General features: G+C 46.6%; 1 long non-coding RNA gene across 5 annotated transcripts in view; it reads right to left on the reverse strand.

Annotated features, from left to right (window-relative positions):
• Positions 1 to 17,169, reverse strand: part of LOC138400915 (uncharacterized) — a 62,236-nt gene extending 45,067 nt beyond the window's left edge. For 4 of the 5 annotated variants that reach the window (XR_011236393.1, XR_011236396.1, XR_011236395.1 and 1 more), the window contains exons 1-2: positions 17,072 to 17,169; positions 5,793 to 5,869 (exon numbers count right to left, since the gene is read on the reverse strand). This is a non-coding gene — a long non-coding RNA (uncharacterized lncRNA). Of the gene's footprint in view, positions 1 to 5,792; positions 5,870 to 6,369; positions 6,436 to 17,071 lie in introns of all 5 variants that reach the window. The other variant, XR_011236394.1, reaches the window with a different exon arrangement.
• Between the last annotated feature and the right edge of the window lie 913 nt (positions 17,170 to 18,082).

The following is an 18,082-nucleotide window of genomic DNA, read 5'->3' on the forward strand; positions in this document are numbered from 1 at the left end:
CCTGAATTAATTGCTTTAAGCTGGAGCAAGCTCCACGGGCTACCAAATGTCCAGAAGATGTTTATTAATAACGCTTCCTCCAGGATTGTGGCTCCAAGCTGTCCCTTGGTGGTGGCCTTTTATCTGCTACCACCCTCTCACCCCTGGTCTCTTGGTACTCAGGAGGGGGTTGCCTCTTTTGGTCTTCACCACAAAATTTAGAATTGCCTGGGGTGAAAAAAATGTACACCTATGTCACGGGATGTGCATGTTGGACATCTTTGTTCTGACCCAGAAAGGCTGGAGAGTCACTGAAGCTGCCTGTGTAACTCTGAAGTCAGCTGTGGGGGTGGGGAGCCAAAGTGGCCAGGACCCCCCCATACAGCCCCCAACCCCCCTGAAAATTCATTTAGCCAATACAATTAGCAAAAAGAGAAGAAATCGCTCCTTCTGCCTCCCCTCCCCACCTCCTCCTCCAAAAAAATTCAGTGAAGCTGACAACACGATGCATTTTGAAGTTTTCCTGGCACACACACACAAAAAGCCTCTTTAACAGAATGAAATAATAAACCAATTTATATACCGATATAAGACTAGGATCGTGAGTGCCATTGTGTAATTTTCCACTTGACTTTTCATTATCTACCTGAACAAAATCAATCTATATGTATGGGATCAACATACAATTCCAGAGATAAAAGCTGAAAATAAATGCGCTTTGCATATCCCGGAGATAAAAGACACAATCCTTCGTACTGCCTTTTCTTCTCCGGCAGATGCATTTATAAAATAAATTGTTGTGTCAAGGAAAAAGCGGGACATAGCAGTGTATCTTGAGTGTTGACTCCTTTGCTGGAAATATTGATCCCGCAAATGAAGAGTGGTTAATAAGTACCCTGCAGATGATATCAGGTCTTTTGCCCTAGTTTACCCAGAGTGCAGTCTGGGTCAATGTTTCTCCCAACCAAATCTCCCCACCTACCAAAAGAAGAAGAAGAAGAAGAAGAAAAAAAAAAAAAAAAAAAAAAAGACTTCCCCTATTAACATGGATTTAAGGCTGAGGACTTCAAGGGCTTTCTGAAGCCTCTCCACAGAGACAAAGCACACTGAAAAATCACATTATATTAGAAACCTCCGTGCAGCAAATACCAGCTTGTGAAGGACTCTTAGCCTTCAAAAGGGATGAGGAGATGGCTCTGTGCATTTTGTGGCTGACATTTTTTACTTTAAGTAGGTTGGGTTCCATTCCTTGTACGCCTTTCTTTACCCCAATAATTAGAAATGGTACTAAGAACAGTATAACTCTCCTCACCCTGGCCACACGCTGGGTCCTCCTTGATTCCCCTTTTGGGAATGTGTCACCATCAGCATTGCATCTGTGCACCCCGGTGGGCAGATGGCAGGGGCATTGCTGAGTGTGTCCTGCCTGTGTGCCCTCTTGGGTTGGTTCAGGGCTCTTTGGGAAAAGTACACCCACTCCACCCTCCTACAGTGGGCTCCCAGGGCCTGTTCTCACTTTTGTCACTATTCACCTTTCCGTGAGGCAGGGGTTCATTTCCAACATTTTACAGACCAGCAAAGAAAGGCCCACGAGGTATGGGTAATGGGCCATCTTTCACCCCAAACGATCATTCTGAACTCCTGACATTTTTTGGTTATTGAAAAGTGCTGCTGTCATAAGCTGAGGATTTCTAAAGACTAGCTACTCGTCATTATTTATTCATCATAAGATGTAATAACTTCAGGGGAGCTTAAATATCTACTTGGGCAGCTTGATTGTCACAACTTAAGTTCTGACAGCAGGACACATCAATGGTTTTCTACTTCAAGAGCTTTGGTTGACAAATGCTAATGGCTGTAGGTCTGTTGGTTCAGGACAACTCTGCAGCTCTCAATTTTGGGCTCCTTCCTGCCTTCTGAAAGCTCTGCACTCATGCACAGCACCCATCTGGACTTGTACCATCACCTCTGTATTCACTAGATAGGTTTTGTGTCTCATCTCTCAGTTTATGTTCATTGAGAACTCTGAGGAAAACACCCAGGAGCAATCTGATGCAGCACCATGACCTTTTGGGGAAACTTGTGACGGTCGAAGCTCAGCCCAAGGAAAATTCATGTGTTTTCAGTGACATGAGACCCTTTGGATAATAAATATCCTTTATCCAACTCATCTTTTTGTCCCAGTGGCTCTGAATAAGCAAGTCCAGAAAAAATGTAAGAATGTGGTCAAGAAATATTATGCAGTACTCAGAATTTTGTCTGAAAAGGGAACTACGTACTGATGGCATGTTTTAAAAGTCCCTGTATTCTCCTTACAAAAATGATGCCTTCAAAAAAAAAAAAAATGCCTTCAATGGCTACAGCATTCAGCTTGGGTGAACTCTGGCTCTATTTTATCCATGGTTCAATTACTCTGTGATTCAAGCCTGCATCCAGAGAACCAGCATGCTAACACATGAGCTTCACCCAGAATAAAGAAAATCTTTTAGGGGTTTTGTATCCCAAGCTCCATGAGGAAAATGGACACACCAGAGCAGAGTGTTACTTTTTTCATGAGCAAAATTTGCTCCTGCTGGGAAATCTCACTGCAGAGTGACATCATAACCATCTTCTTAGGCTGGGACAATGTTCTACGCGTAAGTAGAATCCTGACACAGAATTGGAATGCAATTCATGTTTCTGAAATAAATATTTACTAAACAGTAGAAACTGAGGGTTTGTTTTTTTTAAGTATTTTTAGTGACCACGTCAGAGTTGAGCTACCTTGATAACATTTCCCAAAGGGAGAAAAATGGACAGTCAGAAGTGCAGTAAATATACGTAGGTGCATACATTCAGGTAAATACAGTAAGACAGAAAGTCAGTGCCAACATTTGCTTGCTCTAGCATTTTAAAGACCATATATTAGCAGTTCAAATCTTTAAAAAAGGAGATGAAGGGTCTAAAACTATTCAGAAATGAGGGTGAAAACAGGCACGTATCAAGCTGACGGTAAAATAACGGACAAAGACAAGAATCCCAGCTGTTTGCATACTGCAGTTGTTGAACACTTATTGGCACCTAAAAGCCTGAAAAAATTATCTATTAGTAAGTGTGGGCTGGTCTGATAGTATATCTTCATAGGTATTATAAGCTGAATTATTTTTCCCTCAATAATGGCCTCATTCTTCCTTTGGCATATGTGCACAGCATTTTTAAAAATAACCAAAGTACAGAGCACTCTTGATATCCACAAAAACCAAGAAATACAAACTAGTGTGATGACATGTGGTCCCCTCAACTACAAAGCCTAGTGGATCCCTTCTCGCCAGGCTTGACGGATAAACAAGAAACCCATTTTACAGATGAAGAACTAAAATGGGTGAGGTATTTTGTTTACCCTTTTATAAAGGCCAAATGAAAATGCTTTCCAAAGTTGTTTTTACATTGGAGGGTGGGGGGTAGGAATGGGAATTGGGTGAAACATGGTGCAAAATCAGAATCTCTTGCACACCATTCTAGAACCATCCACTCGAACTCGGTGATAATAAAATCCCTCCTCCTTGCTCTCTGGATTGCCAACATAGATATCCATTCAGAAGAGGGAGCTGTCTAGAGATGGGATCAGGAGAGGGCTTTGCTGTGTGCTAAAGATGCCACAAACCTTCCACAGTACATAAAACATCCTTCAAGTGGTCCTCGATCAAGATAGGTATTTTTTAAAACTAAAAGAAACATAACTGTCATTTATCCATCATGACAACTTGAAAGGTGAATGAAACTTTCATTTTGAAAGTAAACTGTCACTGTGGAAAAATTACTGAACTACAATACTACAGAATGCTAGAGAGAATAAACATTCTTGAGAGCTGCTTATATCATTTCTTCTGTGCCTTACAGTCTACATCAAATTCTTTTAAAATATTTAAATGCAGAAAACTAAATGAAAAATCTCTAAAACAAAATTGACATTTGACCCATAAAGTATTGCTTTTATCACAGAAGATATGCAATAGAGTGGCTGGCCCCTCTTCTCATACATGTTCCAACTTTTCCTGACTTGAAAATGTTTCAAATACAATTCTTAGCAATGAGAACTATGTACCCTTATTCAATTTCTTCTGCTGTATTATGCAACAAAGAGCACATAGTATCAAGGAGGAAAACAGGTTCCTTTTAAAGAAATATGAAAACAGTTGCTCTGTTATGTAAGTTGGGCAATAATGATTTTATGGCAATTTCCTTTAAAATAGCATTTAGTACACTTCCACAGATGGAGTGTCAGGCTTTCTGATTTGTAAGTAACTCCCGGCTGCAACATTGTGTCAAATATATTGATAAAATGTGAGATTCACAAAAATCCACTTAGGTGTTCAAATGTACTTTATTTTCATTTCCAGAAATTCTACAAATTAGCGACGTGGATTCACAGCTGAACACAGAAAGGATATTAATTTTTTTATTTAAAAATTTTATTTTTAATTATTACGGGTCTCCATTAAGCCAGGACATGTTTATTAAGAGTGTCATTTTAAGAGGAACTGTCTGTTCTCTGTAGAAATGAACCTGCCTGGTCTCAAGCATCACTTAAAAGTTCAAAAGAAGTATCTGCAGCTGAGCAGGGGAAAATATTTTGCTCCTCAAATTCCCAACACAACTCACACTTTAAAAATGGTTAATATTAAAGAAAAATGGTTAATACTGATTGTAGGCCGACTCTCGTAAATTGGGAACAGCATCCCAAAATCTTTGTACACTGATCTGTGAATTTATGAAACCAAAGAACATTGCCAGAAGCCCATTTCTGCGCCTTTGCTTTCCTCTGAGAGCCAGGGGAAGAGCGAAAGGACAGTAAGAAATACACTGAGAGTCTTTTTGGTTTGAAGGAAGATAAGCATCCATTTTCAAGTAATTTGAAGAGTGAGAATTCTAGTAGAGAAGGATTTCAATGCCGGCTCTCCTAGAAACTCAAGGCTGATTCAAACAGCAAATACTGAGGTGAAGTTTCTTTCCAGTCGGGAGTTTCTTTTTCCCTTTGAGTAACTAAGTAATCAAATTAAGAAAAGCCAGCAAAAAAGAAGGCAGATTATTAGATATTTTGCTGGATATCACCCAAAGTCATTTCCATATTTATGAAGGGATAGTGGATTGCAAAACTTTAAATGTTCCTGTCCTAGCTAAAAAGTCACATCATGTCCCCCGCAAATAGGCCTGAATTCATGTGAGATTTTATGTAGATTTTAGGTGAGGGGGAGAGAATTTTGTGGAACTATATGGCTTGTGGTGGAATTAAATACTATGCTTGGTTTCAGTGTCCATTTTGAGTTCATTATGTTTACATTTTTCTCCCTATTTTTACCTGCATTCTGCATTTCCGCATGCACATACAGATGGTTACATTCTCATACTGGGCACCCAGAGAAGGTCACATGCTTTGCATCAATGGCAATTAGTTTCCTTTTTAAAATGGAAAATGTCATTAAGTTCTTGAATAATTCAAGAGTAGAGGTCACAATACAGCGTCCCTTTTGGGGGTCTTTATGGTGCAAATGGCAAAACAAGGCGATCCTATCAGTAAGAGTAGATCTAAGGTTTACAATGTAGCTCTATTTAGTGTGACAGGAAAATTAAATTACACGAGGCACTCACTCATTGTCACCCGTTAACAGGCTTGGGAAAATTGTGGATCCCCGGGGACAAATCGCTGACGATGTGCGAGGGGAATAAAAATATTTCATTTTAATCGGCTGCTGTTCCCTTTGCTTGATTTTGAAAACAACAAACATAAACACGTCCCTCGCAACTCTCATCGGAATTTCCCAAACACAACTTACAGTATCTGCCCTGAGGCGAGCAGAGGAATATTAGTCTTTTCTCAGCCACAGTCGAGCAGGTCTTGACCCAGGGGTTCCTGGAAAGGAAATAGAGGGGCAGGTTTCAAATAAAAATTGGCTTCCACGGCTCCCCACCTCTCCGTGGGGGTTGGCTGGACGGGAGTTATTGTGTTTCTGGAACAAGGGCTGCCCCTGGAATCTCCGAGGACTGAGGAGGAGGCAGGAGGGAGGACGGGATGACGCAGAAGCCACCAACTGTCTTCCCTCCGCAGAGGAGAAAAAGTCGGAGTGCCTTTCGCGACCTGGGCCCTGAGACGAGGCCGCTGGGGCGGGGGTAGAGTGGACGAGTGTTAGAACCCGAGGAAATGCAGGCTGGGGGAGCAAAAGGAAAATCCTCAGCGGTCACCAAACAGATGAAAGTGTTTCCGAGGCCACGGCAGCGCATCCTAACCACAGCCTGCGTCCCCAGCGTCTCTCACAACCCAGTTTACACTGGTGGGCGTGGCGGCCTCGGTCGGGCTCCCCCACCCACCCCCGGCTGGGTCGAGCTCCCAACCTTGACCCGGGGCCGTTCTACCTGTCCGTCCTGCCCGCTGCCGCGCGGTGCCTCGCTGGCTCTCCCGAAGGCGGCCGACCTTGGCACCTGCCGGAGAAACCCAGGACTCGCTCATTTTCCGGGAGGCAGGCGGAAGGTGGGGGAGGGGCGGGAGAGGAATAAAGTTGGCAGCGCCCGCGGCTTCTAGGGTGGGACAGGCCCCGTCCAGTGGGGTTGGCTGGGCTGCCTAGGGTCGGTTCTTTGCGCTTTGGAACTTGGGGAAAAAAGCAACAATGACCGCCCCTCTGCCTCGTGCTTTAAAAAAAAAAAAAAAATTCCTAAATAGTATTTAGCTGGCATGTCCCTCCTTCGGCCGCTTCCATCAAGCCCCCGGGAGGTCCTATATCAGCGAAGTGAGCACTGAGGGGGGCGAGGAGCAGCCCCCGTGGGGCTTCCCAGGGTTCGGTGTTTTGCGCATACGGCGGCAGCCTGAGCTCGCCGGGCTGGGACAGCCAGACAGACGCGCCGGGAGGCTCCGGGGCTCGGCCGGCGGCTCCGCAGACCCGGCGGCGGCCCGACCCGCGCACGGGCGCGCACGGGGAGCCCCGGCACCCGCCGCCTTCCCGGAGCCCGAGCGCCCGCCGCCCGCGCGCCCTGAGCGAGCCGCTTGGGTGCCGCGGCCGGGTGGCACTAAACGTCCTCTGACCACTCGCAGGGAGCCTGCTGCTTGGGGGTCTTTTCGAAATGAGGAAAGGGGGTACTGCTCCGTTTCTGAAGCAGGCCCGACTTTAGGGACACTTCGGTAGAGGAAAGCATTTAATTTTAAGAAAAATTATATTCCAACGTGATTTGTGTCTAGGGCAAGTGATTTGTGCCTGAACTTTGATACACTTCCTAGTAGAATTAAAAAATAAGTTTCATGCCCGGGGGTGGGGGAGAGAAGAGTGAGGGGGCAGTTTAGATGTTTTTCATTTTCTAAATGCTTCAATTTAAGCAAACACTTGGGGGATCCAGGCCGCTGTAATTCCAAAGACAATTTTCCCTGGTTTTAATTTGATTTGCATTTTTTCAACTTTGATAATATTCAATTTCATGCCTGAATACACATGTAAACACCGTTAGGTCGTGTTTTTCGCCCCTTGCACCAAACAGAATGTCGCTTGTCTCAGAGTGCCAAGGGAGGTTACACCCCGAGTCCCAAAAATATCTGCCAGTTTTTCCTGAATTATTTTCTGAAACTTAGCGCGGCTTGGCCCGGGCTCCAGAGGTGGTGAACTGCTAAAAAATATCTAAACTACTGAACTAGCCAATGTGTGTGGGAGACCTGCACAAACATTGCAAACACGAAGGCAGTAAAGAAAACAAATTTGTATTGGACATAGAATCAATTCTATTTTTGTTCAGAAATATTTTCCATGTTGTATTTATAGTTTTAAACAATCCTAAAATGATAAATAAATTCGCTTCCCCCAGAAATGTTTTTAATTTATATTTCATCTCTAGGAAGACAAATATTGAGAAATATAAAGAAATCATCTTCGTAAAGAAAGGCTTAATTAACACTTTTGAGTTATTTTATCGAAGATATAATTTAGTGGAAAATACAGAGTGAAGCTGGGTAAATTATCTTTAGTCATATCAAAACTGATATTCGACAAAATAGCACTGCCAATGGCAAAGTAAGATACTGTGACTTGCCTGTGAACAACTACACCAAAAACTGTAATATGAGTATATGCCAATCTGTTACTATTTCAATTCTTCAGTACACATCATAAACCAGCCATTATGTAAAGAAATAGTTGAGTCTCATCAAATGTGCACATTGGCACAATAACAAATGTGTTAAACTCCAAATGCATTTAATTCCCCATTTGCAAAATTGTGCTAGAAAAGGAAAGAGTATACTTTTTTTATTGTCCAAGGGTACTGTATATAATAAAATAGCTATTTCCAGAGCTTTCCTTCATTAAAAAATATATTTATCTGCTTGTTGTAGATTACTGTGGAATACTTGATACTATGAAAGATATTGCTATCTTAAATCCTAAGAATTTACAAATTACAATGTTTGGAGTTTTTTTGGGGGGGGTTCTTTTTAATCGGAGAGCTCATGTACAAGATTAGTGATGTTTATAAAAATTAAAAGATATTAGGGTGTTGGCATTGTGGGAAGAATAGATCCAGAAATTGGATGTGTGAGACTCCTTAAAAAGCTCTTTGCTTGAGGCTGGCTGATAATGAGGAACTGTATTTTAAGTAGAGGTGCTCTAATTTGAAAAATATCTTTTATCATGTGAAAGGCATTTAGGCAAACAGGAAAAGAATTCCATTTGAAATAATACTGACTTTGAAAGAGAAAGTTCCTTCATTTTCTTTAAAACACACTCCTTTCAGGCTGACTGGCCAATGCTTTCAGAAAAACTATTCTTTATCATTTGACTTTTTGAGAAATAATTGCTGAATTTTAAATTATCATTGTTTAGGATTTGTGGTAAGCTTTTCTATTGTTTTGGGTGACTGGCAATTATGTCTACTTTATTTTACATAAATTGATGGCACATTGCGCACGCTCAACCCAATCGCTTCGCAGCAAACCTATTCTTAGAGATAGAACTAATGAAGGGGGCTAATTATAACACACAGTCTATTCAGAGAATTGCAAATTATGGACAATAGGGAACATCTTTCCCTTTTTCTATTAGTAATTGAGGAGTAAATGGGGATCTTGTTGAGGACCTCAGAAGTTTGACCATCGGAAAGTGACTTTGCTATTTTAATTCACTTTCACCCCCAAACAGATCAGTATTGAGGACCAGGGCTGCCCAGTCCAGAAGCCGTGCTCCTGCAGTGCAGACAGCCGGTTGGCCCCCACCCTCAATTTTGTTCTCTGGGTCTGAGCTGCAACTGGCTTGTCAAAGACCTACAAGGAACTTGGAGAGGGAGGGGATGGAGGAACAGAGAGAGTGGAGGCTGGAAAGGCCAGGGGGAGTCCTAGAAAAGTATTTTAGTCAGGTGGAGACTTTCTGAGGTGATAGGCTAGGGGGCCCAAAGGGCGCCCCTTTCTCAGGATCTTCCCCTATAGACACAGAGGTCTGGGAGGGTATGTGAATCCTGGGAGGAAAGCATAGCACCCCCAAAGACCCAGCTGCTGGGGGGGGATTAACTAAGGGTGTTATAAAGGGATTGTGATCTAACTGTTCCTTCATGATTAATAGGAGCCCAGAGGCCTGAGGAAGGGAGGGAGCTGGGAAGAAGAGTGGGGAGGGAGGGAGGGAGAGAGGAGAGATTCTCTGCTGAATGCTAGGGAGAAATCGCGCAGTTACTTTTGTTGTTTACTGAGCGAGGGCAAAATCTAAACAGCGCTTTCCACAATCAATGAAGGCATCGCCTCGGGTTCCAGACTTGAGCTCCCTAAATGAGTCTGGCGTTCTGATAACTGCAGGTGAGCACCTGAGATCAACTCTTTCCCGATGCTCGATGCTGGGAAGAGATAGGGACGCATTTGTTCGTGAGCTCTGGGAAGGGAGAGGCGCGAGGGGGATTTAATTGTCTGCCTGGGTGAATCGAAATGTCCTTTTAAAGCAAAGAAATCAAGAGAGATTGGCCTTTAATTGGCAAACTCTACTGGTGAGATGGGGGTGGTAATTAAAGTGGAGAGAGGACAAAATAGAGATCAGATACCCCTCCCCCGCCACCCACCCCCATATACAGCCCCCCAAATTTGCATTCTCCTCTGCTCGGGCTGTCTTTAGAAGGCTCAGCGCACAACCTGAGTATGGGAAACTGTGTCATTCTCATGCTCCCACCTTAGTGTAACACTTCGTTACCCAGTTTGGAGCAGGGAATACCGTTTAATCTGGAACTCTGTTCACTTCCAAGAGTTGGCCACTCCCATGCCCTAGACACCCCTGTGTGTGGAGCTGGCCTTAGAATGCACTAATCTAAGTGTCCCTGAAATGCCAAAATGGAAGATGCTAAGCCTGCAGGAAATCTCACACCACTAAAACTGGACAGGCCAGGAAACTTAGCTTCCATTGGAAAGAAAAGGAGACCTCTGCACCAAGCCTGAACCCTATTTCAAGGAGGGCCAGTGCCCAGTTCCACCCTGTGTCCCCAGGGCCTGGTGCAGGCAGGTGCTCAGCCATTGCTCGCATGCAGCCCATACACAGTCTGCTGGGGTGGAGCCCTGCTCCCTGACATCAGGCCTACTGGGTGCTGGGTGCCGGGGCCCTATTCCCCCTCCTCCTGATGGCTGCAGGCCAGTCAGCCTCAGCCAGCATCCTATTCAGGGGAAAACCTCACAGGCAGGTGTTTATCAAAATCTGCATTTGTATATATGTGGGGGGTGGGGGAGGCCTGCTGTGGGGGCTGGGGCAATGCCTGGAGACCAGCTGTGGGCTGTGTGTGCATTCCAGCTGTGCTGTCACCTGTGTTGTCATGCCACCAGGTGCAGGTCAGGGAGAGGTCAGAGGTAAGAGTCTCTTATACATTTTTGGCCCCTGCTCCCAGAATCCTCTGGTGAGGAACAAGGCTGACCAGCTGCAGCTCAGAAATAATTTGGCTGTGTGGATTGTTTTAAGCCTATATGTCAGTCCATGGTCTCTGCCCTTGACATTTTTCTCTTCTCTGGCATTTTCTCTTTTAATCACAATGCAAGAGCCATCTCTCTGAATCTTCCACTTTCCCACACTAGCCAGCTGGCCCTGAAGCTCCAGTGGGAGGAGAGCTTAGCCCAGGCCTGAAAGAACCTGTGGCTGGCTTCAAGGGGCCATGATCACGTGAGAATGCTGAATGTGTTACCCCAAAACAGGACATGAGAATCCAGCCTGGTCCTGGATATCACCAGTCATACTCTCTTCTAGGATAGTCGCTGGGGTCTTTGTCATCCTTCCGAGGGTTACCCAAGCCTCACTCTTAGGTCTTCCTGTTTCTTTCCAGCCTTTCCTTAACACTTCAGATGTCCTTCCTACTGACAGCAGCTCACTTCACAAACTCTGGAGTGCTGGTGAAGGCAGCCTTCCTACTGCGTTGCAATAAGAGGTATCCGTGCCCCAGAGTCATATCAAAGCCAAAAGAAGTTGAAGGAACATAGAGTTGCAAGACTGAGCCCAATGCTGGGCTCTGAAATTGGAGTAAGTTCCCTAACTTCTCTCAGCCCCAGCACCATCACCCATAAATTCCAACTTCTACCCGTGGTGGGGCGTGAGGAAGCTGAAAAGAGATCTTGCTCATGATGACCCCTTACGTGATCCTTGGGACCTGGGGGTGCCCCACTAAGTGGTGGTCGGATTGAGTAGAGTTTCCATAAAGAGAAGTGAGGAAGGGATGGGGAGGAGCATGGAGAACACTAAGGAACACCAAGATAGTAGAACAAAAGGCAACCTTTATGCCAAGAAATGGACTCACTTTTCTGGGTAGAGTGCAGATTTTCTCAGCTAGCAAGGCACAGAGTTATTGAAGTTACAACTTCTTTCTGTGTATGCAGTGCTCAGTTTAATGTAGCTCAAAATTGCAGGCAAAAATGGAAAGTATATGGTGAAAATGCTCTCCTTTATCTTAAACTTAGAAAGGGTTTTAGAAGGTGAAGGAAGCAAGCAGCTTGAGTAGTCCTGTGTATATCATACCGGCGTGTGCACATGTTGACATCCTGACTTCTTTGCTAAAGATGCCTCTGACCTCCGTACAGAGTTCTCTGTGACCCAGGTCCTGCCCTGGCTGACACTTCACACCGTTCCTTCACAGAAAATGTCATATAATCATCATCTGTCCTCCCCAGTTCTACAGCTCCTCACCTCATGCCTCAGCTGCTTACAAGCCCTCTCCCCCAAATACTTCCCGAGATTATGTTTTATGTTTTCAAGTAATGCTCTTTTTTTTTTTTTTTTTTTTTTTTTTTTTTTTTTTTTGTTGAGACAGAGTCTCACTTTGTTGCCCAGGCTAGAGTGAGTGCCGTGGCGTCAGCTTAGCTCACAGCAACCTCAGACTCCTGAGCTCAAGGGATCCTCCTGTCTCAGCCTCCCGAGTAGCTGGGACTACAGGCATGCACCACTATGCCCGGCTAATTTTTTCTATATAGATTTTTAGTTGTCCATATAATGTCTTTCTATTTTTAGTAGAGACGGGGTCTCGCTCAGGCTGGTCTCGAACTCCTGACCTTGAGCAATCCACCCGCCTCGGCCTCCCAGAGTGCTAGGATTACAGGCGTGAGCCACCGCGCCCGGCCAAGTAATGCTCTTTTAACATTCACAAATTCACATTAGAAATTGTACGCTTTCCTTTAAGTAAGCAAATATTTCCCAACATAATTCAATGTATAATTATGTCTGCTTTGTAAAAACAGAAGGAATAACGAATTGAGATCATATTTCTAATGCAATAGCAAGTCGAAATTTACCAGCATGCAATCCTATTTTGATTTGCTGCCGTAACTACAAATACTGGTCCTAAAATATCCCTGCTTATTCTTGAAACTGTGTTTTGTACAAAGAAAAAACTAGTTTATCTATGAAAAAAAAAATCTAGTTCCCAACCATTTAAGCAAGCAGAAGTGGAACCACATGAGCAAGTAGAACCAAAAAAAAAAAAAAAAAAAGCGAACAATTCTCATTCCAAAGTTCTGGCACGCATCATACTCCAGTATTTTCCCTTACACATATGTTTGTGATGCTGAAATTTTCCATCTTGGTTAATTTAATGATGTTTAAGTCAAATAAATATAGTATTGTTGGCATCATCTCCTCATATGGCTGAGAATATTGCTGCCTCTAATTAGCAAGAGAAGGTTAAACCCCAGGCACTTGCCCTAGTGAGAATGTGAGGCCCTTGAGTTTTGCATGAATGAATGTAACTTAATTTGTGTTGCTTCTTTTAATACTCCCAGCTATCAATTGTGTTATCTAACAGTGAAATTAGAGAGAGAGAGGGAGAGAGAGAAAGAGAAAGGGCAAATAAGTCAATGCTTTTTAATGTGAACCTGGGGAGCTGGCGGTGAGGGTGGCAATGACATCTGACCAGTTCCTGTGAATGTCGGCAATGAGCTCAGGGCTCTGAGGAACAGTCACTAGGGTAAAAAATAAGCGTGCTGTTGTGAAGGTATGCTTATAAAAGCAACCCTGTCCTCAACCTTTCCATGAGAGGGACTTTAGCACAAGGTGGCAGCTTCTTCTGCAGAGGATATACAAAAGATCTGGAATAGGCCCCAAGGGTGCAGGGGCTGAGGGGGAGGGGACAATAGCCAGCACCTCCAGCCTGGCAAGAGGGCCCAGGACAGAATTACAGCTTGTAAAATAAGCCTCCCTCAGTCTCCCAGGAGACAGCCGGCCTCAACTTGGGTGTTCCCCGCTTGTTAGCCTCCGTCATAATTGGTCTCTCCTCCCATCCCACGTTGTTGGTTTTCTGTGTGTGGCTTTTGGTGTGAGTGTGTTAGGTCATCAACAGATACAATGGAGGGAGGGGGAGGGGGGACATACTTGATTGTTTTAAAGAAGAAAGGAGAAAAGGGATAAGAGAGTGGGCAGGAAGGCTGTGCACAGAATGGGGAAGATGCCCCAGGATTTAGGCTTCCGAGGCAACCCCTGGAGTGCTCCAGGGTAGGGAACTCCCTGGGAGTTTTGTAAAAGGGAGAGGAGGCCAGGAGTTGGGGACCCTGCTGAGCTTTGTTGGGGACATGCATCTATTCCATGCTATTTTTGTTTCCTTGTTTCTGGAAGTGTCTGTAACATCCTGCCCACATCTGGTGCATCTCATCAAAAAATAATTTTTCAAAAATTTCTAATCAGGGTGATTTGCTCTAGAAAGGGCTTGAGTGTGGAGCTTAAGAGTTAAAGAGCAGTCCAGGACCCCGGAGGTGGGGACAGGAAGGGGGGGGGGACAGGCCAGTCATGCAGGCTCCTCAGCCTCTCTCCATTCATTGTTAAAGTAGTTTCTCCCTCTACCTCATTATCTTTTTCTCCCTCGCCCCCACCAAATCTCTTTTTCCCTTTGAGAAAAAGGAAAACCAGTCCTGGGGATAGAGGCTATTAGAAATTTATGATCTGAAGTCTGCTATAAAGCCCAGAGGGGAGATGTCTTTGCAGTCAAGGAGGGTTGAAGATACAGTGCATTGTTTTCGCTCAAAAGGGGAGAGATAAGATCCTGAGCCCCTCAGATCTGTATTTAGTGTAAAAAAGAACATTTGATGGGAAAAGGAAACAATGAGAAGTGTAATTACATGGAGTTGCAAACTTTTAGGGGTTTTTTTGTTGTTGTTGTTGTTGCTTTATTTTTGGAAAGTTTAAATTTCACTCACCAACTCTTAGCTGGCCTAGGTTGCCATGGTGCTGCCTTCAGGGCTGGTGTCCACGCTGTCCCCAGCCCAGCAAAAGCATTTCAGGTCTGAAACCTTGTTCTTTTGCTACAGCAGGGACAGTTGACTGGGGCTAGTGGGCTAGGGTAGGGTGAGGGGTGGAGTGAGGGTGAGGGTGGGCCTAAGCTGTGTGTCGGGACTGGATGCCTGCAACTTTGTGGACACTAGCTACAACGAACTGCTCTGCAACTCTGGGTCCATAGTGGCTGGGGGGACTCGGCAAACGTTTCCTTTCTTGCCCTGTCTTGCATGATGAAGATTCATTGCCAGAAAAGGCCCTGCTGCTTTTTTGGTACGCTCTTGGTGTCTACACATTCCTGAAGATCTCCTCTCAGCCACGCCTCCCCCTAAGCCCAGGCCACCCCTTGATCACCCGATGTTTAGAAGGATGCACTGCCCCTAAGAAAGCCAGTTGCCCCCGGGTACTTCCAGGTACCTCCTCGGGCAAACGCCTCCCCCTAAGCGCTATTAGGCCTTCTCTCCTGGTCTTCCCTCCCCACCTTCCCACACACATGAAAAGGCCCCCAAAGCACTGAGGGCCGGCTTCTCTTTATAAAGCCGGGAGAAGGCGGGCGATAACGATCAAGCGTTTAAATTGGCCATTTGGAAGATTACATCTCTTCAGCGAGGGTCTTTCTTTCAAAACTCGCACTGAATTAAGGGCCGCGGCTACTCCGTACCCGGCTCTCAAAGGCTGGGCACCTTTTAATTCGGCCGTGGAGTGGGCTGGGCTAGGTGACCCGGCACCATCAAAGGCCCGCGGGAAGGCCGTGGGGCGACACTCGTCTAATGACAAGTAATTGACGGATTCGAGGCCGCGCATTACCAGCGGAACGGGGAGGCATTAATTATTTAAAAACGATTAGCCATGCCGTGTGTCCTGCGGCGGTTCCATCTTGTTCAGGGGAGATAACCAGCCACGTGAGGCGAAGCCGGGTTTCGGAGGGCGGCGGGCGCGCGCCCCAACAGGCTTCGGGTGCAGCGGACAAGGGCGCACAGCCCGGGGTGCCAGGGAAGGAGGGGAGGGGACATCCAGGGTCTCCTCACACGGAGGGGACCACATAACACTGACCCTGTCGATCAGCGAAACCGATTTCCACCCACTTGGGTTCGAGGTCTGGTGACTGCCGGCGCAGATAGGAAGAGCTTCTCAGTTGGGGGTGGCAGGCGATGTCCGTGGGCCAGCTACCTAGCGCGTCTCATCGCCTGGCAAAAGACCCAGAATAACCGAGTAGGGCGAGGGCCTCTCACAACACCTGATACCCAGGCGTTTAAAGCAAAGACCCCAGGGAGAATGTGAATCTTGGCTGCGGGGTTGGGGAGGGGGGCGGTGAAGGAGGGAATCCGGTAAACCCCTGGAGAAAGACATTTTTTCCGTACCCTGCCTTCAAAAGCCTAGGGTCCTGCGGTTTCAACAAGCAACCGGCGAACTACTAGTTTTCAGAGGTCAGCGCCTCTCCCCAGGCGACTGAAAGACTTGGGCTAGTTCTATTAGATCTTCTAAACTCGTGTTTTTAGGCACCACAGAGCGCAAGCCCAGCACGCCCGAGCGCGCTCCTGCCCGGGGCCAGCCATGTATGGGAGCTCCCGAGGAAAACAGGCGACTGGGTTGCCGAAAGAATGGGAGTGATAAATGGCCCCGCGGCGGGTTTCTGACTTTCTCTTCTGTATTCAGCTTGTAACCCCGGAGGCTCTCCAACCTGCCTGCCGCCGTGCGCGCCTGTGCGTAAAGACCACCAGCTGCTTCCTGCTAGGCAGAGCTAAGGTTCAAGCGCTTCTTAGGAAAGGCGCTGCCCCTCCCCAGCTCCTGCTTTGTGCCGACCCCTACGCCGCCTTGGCCTGACTGCGTCCAGGAAAGGGTCGAGACTAGACTCGAACCCGAGCGCCGCGAGGAGGGCGTCACCAAGCTCCGGCATCAGCCTTTCCAGACTACCCCGCACCATGCACACGGTTTCTTGCTGACCCCCACCCTAGACTCGGAGGCCAAGGACGTTCCCCACTCCAACCCCGAACCCTCCACTGCTCTTGGGAAACACGTGGACCTCGTATCGAATCCCCAGCCCTGAGCGGTTGCAGGGACCTGTAGTGGCTTCCTCGGGGCCCCACCAAACTCCTAACTGTGCTCAAAGCCTAGATTCAGTATGAGTTTGTAACTCTATCACCCTTCATCCTTCCACTACAGGCACGCTCCTAATCCCCCACACAAAAAAAGACCAAACCCTTGGTGGGTCTTCAGCGTCTGAGCTTCTCAAGCCCCCCAGCCCCAACGCCCGCGCAGGCATCGGATCCGCTGGAAGGGAGAAGGACCGGCTGGGGGAAGGGAGACGTGCGGACGGGTGTTGGGGGCGGACACCACGAAGGGGAGCCGGGGCCGGCCCGAGTGGGTGCGCTCCCTACCTGCGGTGGCTGGCGGGCGGCCGGCGGAGCGTCCAGCGCGAGGAGGGAGGCGGCCGACTGCTCCGAGCCGAGGCATCCCCGCATTTATTTGAGCTCAAACCGAGCGACTGTTGACTTTAGCACACAAAGCAAAGATTTCACTGCCCGCTAGTTTAAAAATGAATATTTTACCAAGATATCGATCAGCGTTATAAAATTCAGTTAAGTACAATGGGATCCTGGCAAAAAAAAAAAAAAAGAATAATAAAGGAGGGGGGAGGCAATATAATATCTGTGCAAATTTGCTGAAGTGTGACGTGGCATGGAAAGTTTACCCTCCTGGAATTCGGATCTAGAATGTTTTTTTCGGTTGTTTACTGACTTTGTTTATTCACAGATCACGGTTGCTTAAATCAGAGCGCGGAAGGCGCGGGGAAAAGGGAAAAAAGCTTGGGGAGAAACGCTGCACCCCCACAATAAGTAGAGTTGGGGAAAGCGGGCGGAGGGCGATCTGTGAGCTCCTAAGCTTGGAACCCGGGCTTGGGGAGGGGGTTGATCGCGAGGGGTGTGTGTGAAAGACACAAGAAGCACAGAAAAGCCTCCGAAAGCGCCTGCTCCCCGACATCCTTTTTATGTATTCGGACAGGACTATATCTTATCTGCCGGGATCAGTGGAGGGGGGCGCGCTAAGTAGTTTAAAACGACCCTCGCACAATGGGCGTGCGTTACGAAACATAGCAGGTTAGGGCTGCGCTTTCAGCCTCTATTGTCCCCCACTCGGCCCCCGGCCCTGCCTCTCGGCTCCTTCGCCACGGGAGCCTTTTATGTGATAATGAAACACATTTCAGGCAGGGCTCACGACGTGTGTGTCCTTGCCAGGGGGAGAGACGGCCTGATTGCTGGCTGTGGCCTCCGGACCCCCCCCTCCCCCCTCCCACACACAAATTTCTCTTCCTTGTGTTCTTCGGGACAATGTGGCATGTTAAAAAGGGATTTGAAGGCGGGGTGGGGGGGGGATATGGGGGCAAGGCG

This window comes from Eulemur rufifrons, chromosome 20, assembly GCF_041146395.1.
Source record: "Eulemur rufifrons isolate Redbay chromosome 20, OSU_ERuf_1, whole genome shotgun sequence".
In the NCBI taxonomy this organism is placed as follows: domain Eukaryota; kingdom Metazoa; phylum Chordata; class Mammalia; order Primates; family Lemuridae; genus Eulemur; species Eulemur rufifrons.